The 13,553-nt window shown below is 35.8% G+C and overlaps 1 long non-coding RNA gene across 2 annotated transcripts in view; it reads left to right on the top strand.

Annotated features, from left to right (window-relative positions):
- The window catches only part of LOC106027434 (uncharacterized), a 133,773-nt gene that overhangs the window by 36,921 nt on the left and 83,299 nt on the right, over positions 1-13,553 (top strand). For both annotated transcript variants that reach the window (XR_001201024.2, XR_010048835.1), the window contains exons 3-5: positions 201-279; positions 7,196-7,244; positions 9,637-9,699. This is a non-coding gene — a long non-coding RNA (uncharacterized LOC106027434). The remainder of the gene's footprint in view (positions 1-200; positions 280-7,195; positions 7,245-9,636; positions 9,700-13,553) is intronic.

The following is a 13,553-nucleotide window of genomic DNA, read 5'->3' as shown; positions in this document are numbered from 1 at the left end:
ATTCTATTACTAACTGATACCAGATGATATGTGTTTTCTGGGGTGTGTATTTTAATAAATTTGGTAAAGTGGCTCAGGAAGTCTCTGGAATGTGTTGAACAACCTAAGTCACTAGATTCTAGAAATATCTTAGAGATTATCTCTACATAATCATTCATTTTGATTTAGGAAATATTTCTTTTCTATCTTTCCATGTTAAGCATTGGAGAAACAAAACAATTAAGACATGATCCCTACCGCACCTGCCATGATCACTCAATCTACTGTAACAGCAAAACTGTAAGTTTATTGTCTATCCCCACAATGACAACTATGACGTTTTGGAGGCTAAAACTCAGTGAAACTGTCCTTTTTAAAATTTACAGGAAGGAAAATGGAAAAATTGAAAGAGGGCATTTTACTAATGAATTTACTAATTTACTAATGAATCTACTAATGAATTAGCACTAATTTATAGATATTTGATATCAATATACAAGTCAAAACATCGACAAGTGGATAGATTTTAAAGAAGCATAATGGGTGGTTATACAGTAGTGATATTTAACTTTGTCAGAAACTACCAAAATTTTGCAGGGTGATTCTACCATATAGATTCCCATTAGCAGTTTATGAAGTTTATGAAGCTTCACATCTTACCAATATTTGATGTTATCAACCCTCAATTTTAGCCATTCTAAGGAGTGTACAATGATAAATCATTGTAGATTCAATTTTTAATTTTGATGGCTAATGATGTTAATGTTATTTTCAGGTGTTTGTTAATTCTTGATTTATTTTTCTTTTGAATCATTTTTCTAATGGAATAATATGTCTTTTTAAATGACTTCTAGGAATTCTTTATAAATTCTAGACACAAGCCACCTATTAGATACATGTATTGTTTATACTGTCATCTAGGTTGTGGTTTTTCTTTTTAGGTTTTATAATTACATATTTGATGAGAAGTTTTTAGATTGCACTGAAGTTCTAATTTCCACATTCCACATATGTGGGAGTCTCTTTTTTCATGTCCAGAACTGTCTTTCCCTACTCCAAGATTACAAAGATGTTATCTTACTTTCTTTTTATAAGTCTTGTAATTTTAGCGTCTTATTTATGATTACAATTGCGTGAATACAGAGTATGATGTTTTGATGTAAATATACACTGTGAAATGAATGACACCAGCTGATTAGCCCATAGCCCATTAGTCTCATAGTTACTTTTTCCATGTGTGTGAGAATAGTGTATTCTCTTAATAAAGTTTAAATTTACAGTCCTTAATTATTAACTAAAGTCATCATACCATACATTATATCTCCAGAACTTACTCATTGCATACCTGAAACTTTTAACATTTGACTAACATTCACTGACCTCTCCCTCTTCCCCCAGCTCCTAGTAACCACCATTCCACCATTTCCATGCATCTGTTTTAGAGTCCACGAATAAATGAGATTGTGTGGTGCTTGTTTTGTGTGACTGGATTGTGTTTCTCAACAAAATATCCCTCATTTAGAATGCTACAAATGACAGCACTGTCACTGTTTAAAAGTGAACCATAGTCCATTGTTTATATGCTCTTCGTGTCTTTGTCCACTCATATTTTGGTAAAAAAAATATTAGGTTGATTTCATAGTTCAGCTATTGCGAATAACGAAGCATGAACAAGTGAATATAGCCAGGCAGGTAACACTTCAACATACTGATTTCATTTCTTTTGAACACACACTCAGTTGTGGGATGACTAGGTCACAGGGCTGCTTTATTTCTAGCTTCTTAAATACCTTCCAATAACTTGTTATTTTCATAGACTGTCTACTTAGAGAAGCCAGCAGTCTTCAAGTTTCTCTCCCCATAGCCTCTGAGTGGCCTGCCTGATGTAGGCTGGGGTGCAATTTCTGCTGGAGTTCTCAAGCTGGTTGTGGGGTAAAGAGTTATAGGGGTTGACACGTAGGTCTATGGAGGGGACCTGGAGCCCAGGTCCTTGGAAACTGATATAGCACTGGGAGAGGCTTTATGTCTGCATCCAAAGGGGCTAGTCTTGTTCTGGGGTAACCCTGGAATTTAAGTTGCATGTGGATCTGCAAATGTAGACCTGGGTTGTGGTTTTTCATTAGTGAACTTGGAGGCCATGTCCACTGCAATAGGCCTATGCCTTGATTCTGTGGGTACTGGCTTGGTGTTTGAAACCTTAGGATATACTCTAGAATTAAGGTCCATGGGTATCAACCTAACACCAGGGTGGTGGTGGGTTCTTAGGTGCTGACCTGACTTTGGGGATATAAAATAGCATGATTTTAGGGTAAGCCTGAGGCCTGGAGCTGTATAGAATACCCTGGTGTTCAGCCAGTCATACTAGAGCCAGGGTGATTCTGGTCACCTGGCCTGGAGCGGGAGTCTGTGGATTCCGGGCTCTGAGGGCCAGGCTGGTAGTAGGTCAGGCCCAAAGGCTATGGATACAATGCCAGCCTAGAGTCTTGTGCCCTGGAGACTGAACTGATGCTAGTATTATATTTTCAGGTGGATAGCTTGGAGTATCCTAGACTTTAGAATAATTATGTGCATGTTAGAATCACCTTAATAAGTCACTTCTTGGACATTTTCAAACTTTTTAAATGAACTATTTATTTTAGATTTCTTAGATTTTAAGAAAAGTTGCAAAGTTAATAAAGTGAATAAAGTCTTTTAACATCATATATTTGCATGGAACTTTTGGCACAATTAATGAACCAATGATGATACATAATTTTAAAAGCTACAGTTCACATTTATTATTACTGCATTATAGTTTTTAATCTAGTAACCTCTTTGCTTTCCTCAGATCCTACCCAGTGTACCATGTTACATGTAGCCTTATCTCTTTAGTCTCCTTTGTGCTATGTCAGTTTCTCAGTCTTCCGTTGGTTTTGATGACCTTGACACTTGTGAGGAACACTGGACAAATATTTGATAAAATGCCCCCCAGCTGGGATTTATCTAATGTTTTACTTATGATTATATGGGTTTATGGGAAGATGATCACACAGTTAAAATGTTATTCTTTCAAACATATCAGTGGTGTATATTATCATCATAATTTTTCACTGTATTTATTATCCTTGATCACCTTGGGTGAGGTAATATTTGTTAATTTTCTTCCCTTTCTTTGCTGTTTCTTTGAAAGTCACTATACCGTCTTTGAAGGTCACTATGCACAACCAACATTTATCAAGGTAGAAGCAATGTTCTACCTTCTTGAGGTATCACGTCTACATGTGCTTCACATGGGAAATCTGTCTATTCTCTCACATTTATTTATTATGTGTGACTGAAAATTATAGTTAACGTCTAAATTTTAAAAATTTATTCTGTAGGTAAGTCTATGTTTTCTAAATATAACCGTGATTAGTTTCCGTCTCACATGCTCCTTTTATATAATGGGGACAATCCTTCCACTAACAGTTGAGATCTATATTTCATTCCCTAGTGTCTAGGCTAACTTGTGACTGGCAAGAATGACACTGTGTAACTTAAGAGATTAGCTAACAAGAGATGACAGTTTCTAGATCACTCCCTTGGGAACCTTCATTTTGAACCCAAGAGCTGCTATATAAATAATCTGATAGTCCTGAATTCACTGTTCTTTGAGGAGGTTCAACAAAGACGTTAGAGAGAGGCCCTACAGCTTCACGAAGAGAATCTTAGACTGCTCTCTAATGCTCTGTTCCATTCTTCTATTTTAGTCCCATCTCCACCTGCCTGAAATCACCTTTTCCAAGCCTCTCCCGCATGGCTGATCTCCAAACACAAAATAATAAAACTATTTTTAATGCTGTTAGCCACTAAGTTCTGGTTTGATTGTCTGAAACAAGTGAAAGAAAGTCCTGGAAACAAACATACTCGGTTAAACATAACAAGTGTTCTTAGTAAAGAAAGAGCAAAAGAAAGAAAATGGGAGGCACTGGAAGGCTCTTCCACATCTTCCACAAATTTATAGTACAGTGGTAAGATCACAGGTTGTGTACAAATAGTGGTACTTTGTTACGTTCTAAGGGAGTTAAGTGTATAGTTAGTGTATGAGTAAGGATATCTATTTACACTGGTAAATCAATGAAACCCTCCTTCAGAAAAGTAATAAAAGCAGCAGCAATAAAGTTTACTATTTAGTTATTAATTAGTGAATTAACACCTTAAATAATTTCGATAATGTTACACTCCAATAATGGCAACACTCTGAAGTAGCATCGTTATCTTTGAATTACAAATGAAGTTATGGAGCCTTACAAAAATTATACATTTAATAGATGGAAGAACTTTGTTCTTTGCTTCTTTTCTCTCTTCTTTCTTCTCTCCTCCTTTTGTTTTGATAAGAACAGTTACTATGAGATCTACCCTTTTAAAACTTTTAAGTGTAAAAGTACCACAACTGCATCTAGCTCTAGAATTTACTCACCTTGCAGTATCAGAATTTTATACTTACTAAAAAGCAACTGTCAGTTTCCTCCTTCATCTAGTCCCTGATGCTCACATTTTTCTGAGTTTGAGTATTATGGGTATTTTAAAATAAGATTTTCCATCCTTGGAAATTGTGAATAATGCCGTAATAAGTATGGGAGTATTCAAAGTATATTGTTGCTATTATAAATTATAATCATTTTATTTATAAATTGCAGTTTTTATTATTTTGTCTCATTCTCCACTTTTTTCATCACATCCCTTATTATGCTGTAGCACACTGTATTATTTATTTATTTTTATTATTTGTTTATTAGCTATCATCTATGTTCTTTCATTATAGTAGACGATATAGTAGATGATATCTACATGGAAAGTATGAGAATTTTTATTTGTTTTACCCATCATTGTAACCCAGAGCCCAGGACAGTGTAAAGTATGTATTTAACAATTCTATTTAATGAATAAATGAATGAATGGATGCATTACTAATTTCAAATACATGATTAAGAAAAGGGAAAGAGATAGAGTGGCAGATAGAGGACCAAGATTTGTTGTTTTCTTTATGGTTAGGTTCTCAAATATATTAATAATCTGAAGTAAAAGAGCCAGTACTTATGGACAGTTTGAAGACATGAGATACGGTGATCAATAACTGATATTTTTAGAGGAGTGGAAGAAGAGTTATGAAAAACTGGGGCATCTTAAAACTGAAAGGAGTAAATAGTTCCTATTTAGGTAAATTGTAAGTGGTTGCTCCAAGGTCAAATTGTTCATTTCATACTACATAAAGTCTCTGGATGAGATTATGTCAGAGACTATAGCTGTTGAATGAGGAGAGTGATGGGTTGGCAGAGAACTGGATGAACAGTGAGAGGAGTAGGAAGAATTACTGAGGAAAGCGTGAAAAGAGATCGAGCAGGTGTACATGGGCAGAAGACTGCCATAATTCTAGATTTTGGCTTAGTAGACCCAAACCAAGTCATCGCATGGCTTGCCTTTGGAATGGGCATGTCAGAGATGAAACTGAAGGAGCACAGACTCCTCACTGAGGACGGAAATTTGGTTTTCTCTGGTTGGGGCAAAGGAAGAAAATACGCACAAGGGAGTTGAACATATTCATGGCTTGATTGTAAAAACTTGTACTCTAACTTGATCATTAAAAAATAACAACCGAAGCTCTATCATGTCAAAACATCAGTTCCACAGCAGAGAGGTTGTTAACCTATCAAGAACAACTTTCCACTCATTTCTGGTTGTACTTAAACAAATTGTTCTGGTCAAGTCCTATCTCATTTACTAGCCAATAAGCTTTCTGAAAATCCCCACATTGTTGCCACCCTACTAATGAAAATCAGGTCACACAGTAAGCTGTCAAATACATCCATTCCCATGGAGATAAAGGACAGAGTATTTGAAACCAGGTTTGTCCCGCAACATCTGGGTAGCTACATTTTCTCTAGCTATGAGACTCAGCATTACACCAAGGATTTCAAGGATTGTTCCAGAGCCCCAAGGCCCAGTGCTGCTCATCCACAGAATGAGGCAAATCAAGTGTGCATAAACTCACCAGTGTAAGAGGCAAATGCGCATGGGTGAAAGATGCTCTGGTTTGCCTTTCAAAGTGAGTTTTCCCAAAAGAAGCAAGTCTGCCTATTCCCACCAGCAACTGCTCAGCCTGGCTCTAATTAGGAAAGCCCTGGGGTTTCTGTAGCAACTGTGCAAGACTTTCAGGGATACTCCAAGCTCTGCTAGGTTGCTAGGGAAACAACAGCAGGGGGCACTGGGGAAGCTGGGCTTGGTGGGCAGCTGCTTCTTGTGAGGTACTAGTTCCCTGGTGCCTCTGGGAAGAGCATTTCCTATTCCTAGGCTTTCAGTCTGGCAGATTTCACCAACCTTGGCATCACCGGTTACAAACAAAAAGAAAAAGAAAGGAAGAAAAAAAGATTTTTGAGCTTAGTATGAAGCTGGAAAAGCATTTTCTCTTCAATCATTTCTACCCCCTGCCACCAGCCAGAACTGTATATGTGCAGATAATTGGCAAATAATAATCATAAATAACTGAATGAAGGTGACTTTTCAGATTAAAAGGCAAAGGTTCCCTCTTGTGATGCGGGACACTTGAGATGCATCTGTCTAGAGACATCACTGGGGAAGACTTCGCAAAGTTTGAGAAATGTCTCCTGCTATTAACAGAGCAATATAGGAAAACTTAGACTGAAACAAGAAAGGCAATTAGTTTCCTGTTCAGAAACAAAGAGACATCTGTGCGAAGTATGCTAGCATATTCACAAGAGGCAGGTACTGTACATGAGGAATCTTTCCCGGCTGAGCACATCTGCCCTTCTTCACTTCCAGTTCAACAATGCCACCAGTTCTGAGAAGACCTGCTTACCTCAGCCTAAGGAAAACATAAAATAATTAATAACAAATTTCCATCCCTCTCAAGCAAAAGTAGGTGCAGCAGAGTCTCAGTATAGCATAATATTTTTTAAAAAATCAAAAAAGGCTTTTGGGATTCTCTGAACATCACAAATTAATCCTGAGGTCCAAAGATGCTAGAAACTTGCCCAAGTTACAGAATAGTTAGCCAAGAGTAATTAGGTCATTTTGTCTGACATTAATTATACCACTGCTGAAATCTATGTCTGTTCATCCTTTATATATATATATGTATGTATAACATATATGATATTTATGATATATATAATATAATTTATATATGTTCTTAATCTTCACAGTTTTCCATTAAAACAATATATTTTCTATTTAACAGGACAGGAAGTACAAAGAAACATTAATTAATACTCATGGCCTGACAACAGGTAAGGGACTTTACTAAGACGCCATGAAGGGCCCTAGCCATTTAGATGTTCATTTCCTAGGAGGACACTAGCTGGATTATGTAAACTCATTGCTGAATATTATCCAAAAGTTTAGCTCTCTCCAGTGTGCAGTCCTTGTTAAAGGATTATAGGTAGTAAATTTTTGATGGTAGTAAATATTATCTTGTCTCCCTCTTGATCCAATATTCCCATGTTTTGTGTGATTCTGCTTCAACATGTGGTCAGACAACACCACCCTTTTCTCTCACCTCTAAATGCCATCTTTTCTCACCTGTTGGACCAAATTCTATCTTCCTAACACTTCCATTAGAAATTTCTTGCTGTCTAGTCTTACTGTTTTAATTTCTAGGATTGCATGACTTTGCAGTTTTTTCTCCATAATATTTTTTCTTCTTGATTAAATAGGCTCATCTGTGATAACTTGTTCTCACTTGCTTGATCTTGGCATCATCCTCCCCAAGTTAACAATCAGGCCTTATGCAATTGATTGCTTGGGAGAAAAGAGATCTTTATGCAAACAAGCCTTAAAGGAAAACTACTCTGAACAGAATGCAAACGTATTGCTTACTGCTATTAGGCTGATATTCTATTAGGTCAGTAAAAATATTTATTCAAAAAATACTGTCAATCCTTTCCCCTATTCTAGGAATCTACCCACCATCAGTGCTTTGAAGTTCTCCTTGCTAAATGCAGCAGACACTGCAAGATTGGCAGTAAACATTCCAACTTTGGTAGCAGCTCATGCTATCCAGAGACCCTTTGGATTTTTTTGCTAGACTCATTCATACACCTGTAGTCGATTACTTCAGTTTGGCCTTACATTTCAAAAGGATACAAATTAGTATTCAAAATATCCATCTACTAAACATTAAACCATTTTTAAAACATCTGTGAGAGAAATTATCCAAGTAAAGCTGTTGCCGTATCTGCAGCTCTGACAATAAATGGATAATTTCCCTTCCCTTATCTATTTTTAGCTATGTTTCTACACAAAGATTTTTTTGTAATATAATTTATTTTGGCCAATGGCACATTAGCAAACATAAACAAGCAGGGGCATGAACAATCCTTGTGTATTGAGGATTGCCTTTTTTTTTTTTTTTTTTTTTTGCACTTAGAACCCTAACATGAGAAAGCCCATGCTTGCCTAGAAGGAATCAGCTGAACTGACCCAGAGAGAAGGGGTGATCCGATGATTCCTTAGAATCATATACTATTGTTTCAAGCCTTTGTGTCATGCAAATACTTATTATGCAGCATAAACTAACCGATACAGGTGAGAAAGAGGCAGTAATACATTCAAGATGAGGTCATGATCTGGCGTTCACTTAGCTTCCATTTCCATTTCCATGTTATTAAGCAAGATGGGAGGATTCAGAAACCTTCAAAGTGCCTACTGTAGAAAAGGCTGGAGAGTTGGCAGAGTGATATCCTGGACTAGGCAAGAGGGGACTTGTGTACCATGGAGGGCTGAAATATCAGAGCAAAAACAACATTATAGCTCAAGCAAAAGACAGAGAGATGCCCATAATTAAATGCATACACAGGGTGGGGGAGCTTTTGGACGTCTTTCCTAATAATATCTGTATTTTTCATGAGATAGGAAGCAACTTTATCAGCTGCGAATAAGATAGTGTGTGTGCCAAAAATTTCAAAAAAAGAGAACAAGATCTGGAACAATGTAAATGTGTACACAATACAGACTGAAAATATCATCTCCCTCCCAACATATGTTAAAATAGATTTACTGATCTCTTGCTATCTAAAAATAGTATGTATACTTGTAAAGTTGAATCTGTTAAAAATTGTTTGAAAAATTGTTCAAAATTAAAAGAAAACATTTAAAATTCAAAGGTAAGCAGGAAACAGTAGGGTATAGGACTATATATGTCAGGAATTACCACATTCAGGAATTTTTCATAAATGAATAAATCATCAGTGAATACATCACAAGATCAGCAGTAGTGTTCTCTGAAGATTCTATTAATGTTTAGATCTTTTTAATACTTTTTTGCATTTTCTAAATTTCTTACAGAGAAAATGCTAAAAAAAAAAAAAAAAGAAACGAAGTTATTTTGAAAACTAACAAACAATGGAAAACACAATTTCTTCCTTCCCTTCCTTTGCTTCCCAGGGCAGAGTTGAAATAGTGGAAATTTCCAGTAGTGGAGAAATTGTGGGGGGCCAATAATAGTGAATATAAAAAGTAGAACAATCACAGAAGTATAGAATCAGTTAATAAATACAGGAGTTTTGCTCTTAAAACTGTGCAGTCCTGGCTCATTCACTATCATTGGAAAATATTTATGTTCTATTCTCACAGGGATAGCAGTTCTTGTATATTTCCTTATCTTGATTTTATCTTTCCTAGCCAGAACCTTGCCTGCCAGTGAAGCCCTGTAAGTTTATGAACTCCTGTCCAGGAGCCCAGGTGGTAAGTTTGAATTCATTCACTCTCATGGGAAGAAACCTCTCCCTCATGCCCCCCTCTTAGTTGGAAGACACATTTTATGATGATCACTTCACTCTTCAGGTGAAACTCAGCTTTTACCCACAGATTTAATGGGTAGCAATAGCAGTCAAAACATGGTGTCCCTTCCCTCCAGAATAATATGACATAAGAGAAGAATGATATAATAAATACAGTGCTCTTGCAAAATCTTTCACTGGGAGAAATAGAGTTCACAATATATTGCAGTACACACACACACACAAACACGTATATGCATACATACATGAACAGGGAGGCTAAATGATCCACAAATAGTGATACTAAGCAGTATTAGTATATACACATTTTATGGTATGCAGATAAAATATATAAACTAGGTGCTCAACAATAAAGAGGTAGTCTGGTTATATGGATGTTGATTTCTATGCTAGGTATTTGGTACTAGGCAGGGACAGGGGAAGTACACTGTGAGAACAAATACTGAGCCTGCCAAAAGGAAATGATGAAAGATTCAGAGAGGCACCTCATACTTACAGAAATGTTGTTTCTCCTTTCTTTTGGATGAAGTAAATATGAGACATCTAATGACTGTTCAGTTATGAATCACAAAATAGCTATAGAAAAGGAAAGAGGGCGGGGGATATAATTCAGTGGCACAAGCACCTGCTGGGAAAATGCAAGGTCCTGAGTTCAATTCCTATACCAAAATAAATAAATAAATAAAATTTAAAAAAGAAAGAATAAAAACTAGTCAGTAAGAAATATTACGCTGTATTTGCCTAGTGTGAGAAAGGTTCTTATGCCATTTTAGTTTTTTACTAGTATATCTTTGCAGTACAAAGTGACATTTATTGTGAGGAGTAGACATATGTACATAATTCATTTTAACTGTTTTTAACACCCCCACTTTAATTCTCCCTCCATCTCTTATCTCACTCCCTTTTGCAAAAGCTCTATACTTTGAAAACTGTTGTAAGGAAAAACATGGGTGTTTTTAAATTAAATAATCCAGATGGCAATATTCTAAAATCTGAGTCTCCATGCCTTGAGCATTTAGGAATACTGATCAAAAGGGAAGGCTAAATTCAGCTAAAGGAATTAGCTGGGAACCATGTAGAAAAAGTTATTTGGAGAAAAATATCATATGCCTTTCTTTCTAATGTGTAGGGGCCAAATTGTTCTGACTCATTTGACTCTGTCTCATCTTTCTGCAGAACAGTCCTGTGATTCATCTCCCTCCAGTAAAAGATGCTGGAGATTGGCTCTGTGTCTGTTAATTGACTTTTCAGTGTTTCAATAGAAAGGTGATCATTACAAATTCTTTAAAACTACTTCTTTCATATTGCAAGCTGAACAGTGACATATATTATTACTGTTCAACAAAAACCTATTAGCCAAAAGAAAAAAAATTTAAAAAAAGAAGAAAGAGTCATTCTTCCACTCCTTTCGGAGTTCTCCAAAGCCTTCACATTATTCTGAGTGTGATAAATGGATGTGTCACCTGCCTGGGTGATAACAATCTCTGACCTTTCAAAGCTAGGATGAACCATTAGGGCAAATTATAAAAAAGGAAATTTTGGTATTGAAGCAGGGATTATCTTCTGGTGGATCTCAAATTCTCTATCCCCAATTTCTCCATGCTCTTCTCTCCCTCTTTCTGCTTTCTTAGCTTCTCAAACTTATAACCTGAATGAATGGGAAATTATGCTTGGTGATTTACAGGGCTTGCTTATATAAGCTGATAAATAATTCAAAAATTGCTAAGCCTCTTATCATGACCAGATGTACATATAGTAAAATACTTCAGAAAGTGAAGTGAGCAGATTCTTCTGGGGGTTTAACCAACTCAAAAGTCCTCATGAAGTGTATTATATGGTGAACAACTGTACATTAGAGTAAACCCACTGAATGTTATTGTCATTGAATTTTGAGCTTGTGAGAATGATTAGGCAGAATTAAGTCCAGATCTTTCAAATTTCATTGAAGATAGTGTCCAGTAGATGACAAACTTTATCAAATGTCACAAAGCTAACTGTCATCGAGCCAGGTTTCGTGATGCCAGCTGGTCTAGAGCTGCTGAATCTGTAGGAGCCTCTTATTAAACTGTTTCAAATAAATTTGATGGATTTTTTCCCAACATTTTTTTCTGAATACTAACAAATTGCTGATTGTTCACACGTGCATGGTCCTTTGTTAGTAGAAACTGAAATAATAAAAAGAATAGGATTTCTCCACACAGAGAATAATATTAAAATGGGAAAAAATCATTCAAAAAAACAACAAATGCATATGGAGCATGTGTCCGTTAAATGATAAGTATATTTCCTAATACTTTAATTTTTAAACATGTTAACTGATCTATTAATGTAACTGGACTAAAATGGAAGCAAACTATGATTACATATTATTGCTAATATTAGAAAAGAATTTTAGTATCATTCTGCGTATTTGTGAAGACCTAACTCGTGCATATTTAGCAAACATCCAAATATATGTTTTCTAGTTGTTTATTTCTTTTCATTATTTTATTAGATTTACAGTTGTCCATTGTCCAATTATTTATTTGTGAGAACATAGAGGGGACAGGTAGAGAGAAATATTAATGGAAAAATAAGTGACACAATTTAGATTTTGGAATGGAATAAGACCTAGTAAGTAAAGAAGCTATTTTAAAGTTTAGTTTTTGAAGACATTGATGCCCAGTTTTATTAAGTCATGATACTATTCTCCTGATAAAAAGAAAAATATATGAGGATGCTTTATAGGTTAATATTTTTAGCCAATAAAGTAGGTATTTACAACCTGTGAGCAATCTACCTTTCCAAATCTCTAGTCACTCTGCTTGCACATAATGTTCTGGTTAAAATTTATTTGTCATTTGACAGATATGCCATCTAGTTTCATATATTTCTCTGTACTTTTGCAACTGTATATTCAATTTGAAACGTCTTTCTTTCTCTTCCCCCCACCAACTGTTCCTTCTTAACATTTTATCTTAATATTTATGAGTACATATTAGCCATATGTGATAGTCATATATGCCCTAGAAAATTTGTACCTATCCATATCTTAATTCTCCTCCCTTCCCTTCAGCTGTTCTTCCCCGCAATATTTTGGGATTGAACTCAGAATCTTGTGCTTGCCAGGCAGGTGCTTATGCCACTGAGCTAAATTCCCATCCCTTTCCCCTCACTATTGAAAAAAGCTATGTTTCCATTTTTCCCTTCAATTCTCTTTTTAAAAATTCCTTTTCACCTCTTTCCCTTCCCACTCCCCTTTCTTTGTTCCCTTCCCTGTTTGAACATATCTTCCTACTTACAATATCTATTCTCCATTTTGCTGCTTAGTAACCCTTTGGGTTTCCCACACAGAAGAAACAATGTGTATTTAAACTTGTGTGTCTAATTTATTTCATTTAAGATTATGATCTTCAGGTGCATCCACTTACCTATAAATGACTCATTATCCTTCTTTATAGTAGCACTCCATTGTATTTAAAATCGCACATTTTCTTTATTTATTCGTCCATTGATAGGTGTATGCATATTCAAGATTTAGCTATTATTACTCTGTTGCTATAAACATGAGGAGTATATATATCTTCATGATAAAATGCTTTTTACTATTTCAGGAAGACACCTAGAAGGGGCACAGCTGGGTCAAATGGAACCTCTAGTTTTCCATTTTTGAAGCGTCTCCATACTGATTTCCAAGTGACTGTACCAATTTACCTGCTTACCAACAATGGAGAAGGGCTCCTTTTCCTGTGCCTCACAAGTATTTGTTATTGGTTGATTTCTAGATGATAGTTATTTTTTCTGGAGTGAGACAGACTC

This window comes from Cavia porcellus, unplaced genomic scaffold, assembly GCF_034190915.1.
Source record: "Cavia porcellus strain 051 isolate PalLab524CR breed Dunkin Hartley unplaced genomic scaffold, mCavPor4.1 scaffold_7, whole genome shotgun sequence".
NCBI lineage: Eukaryota > Metazoa > Chordata > Mammalia > Rodentia > Caviidae > Cavia > Cavia porcellus.
The sequence above is the reverse complement of the archived record's forward strand: the minus strand, read 5'-3'. Positions and strand labels throughout refer to the sequence as shown.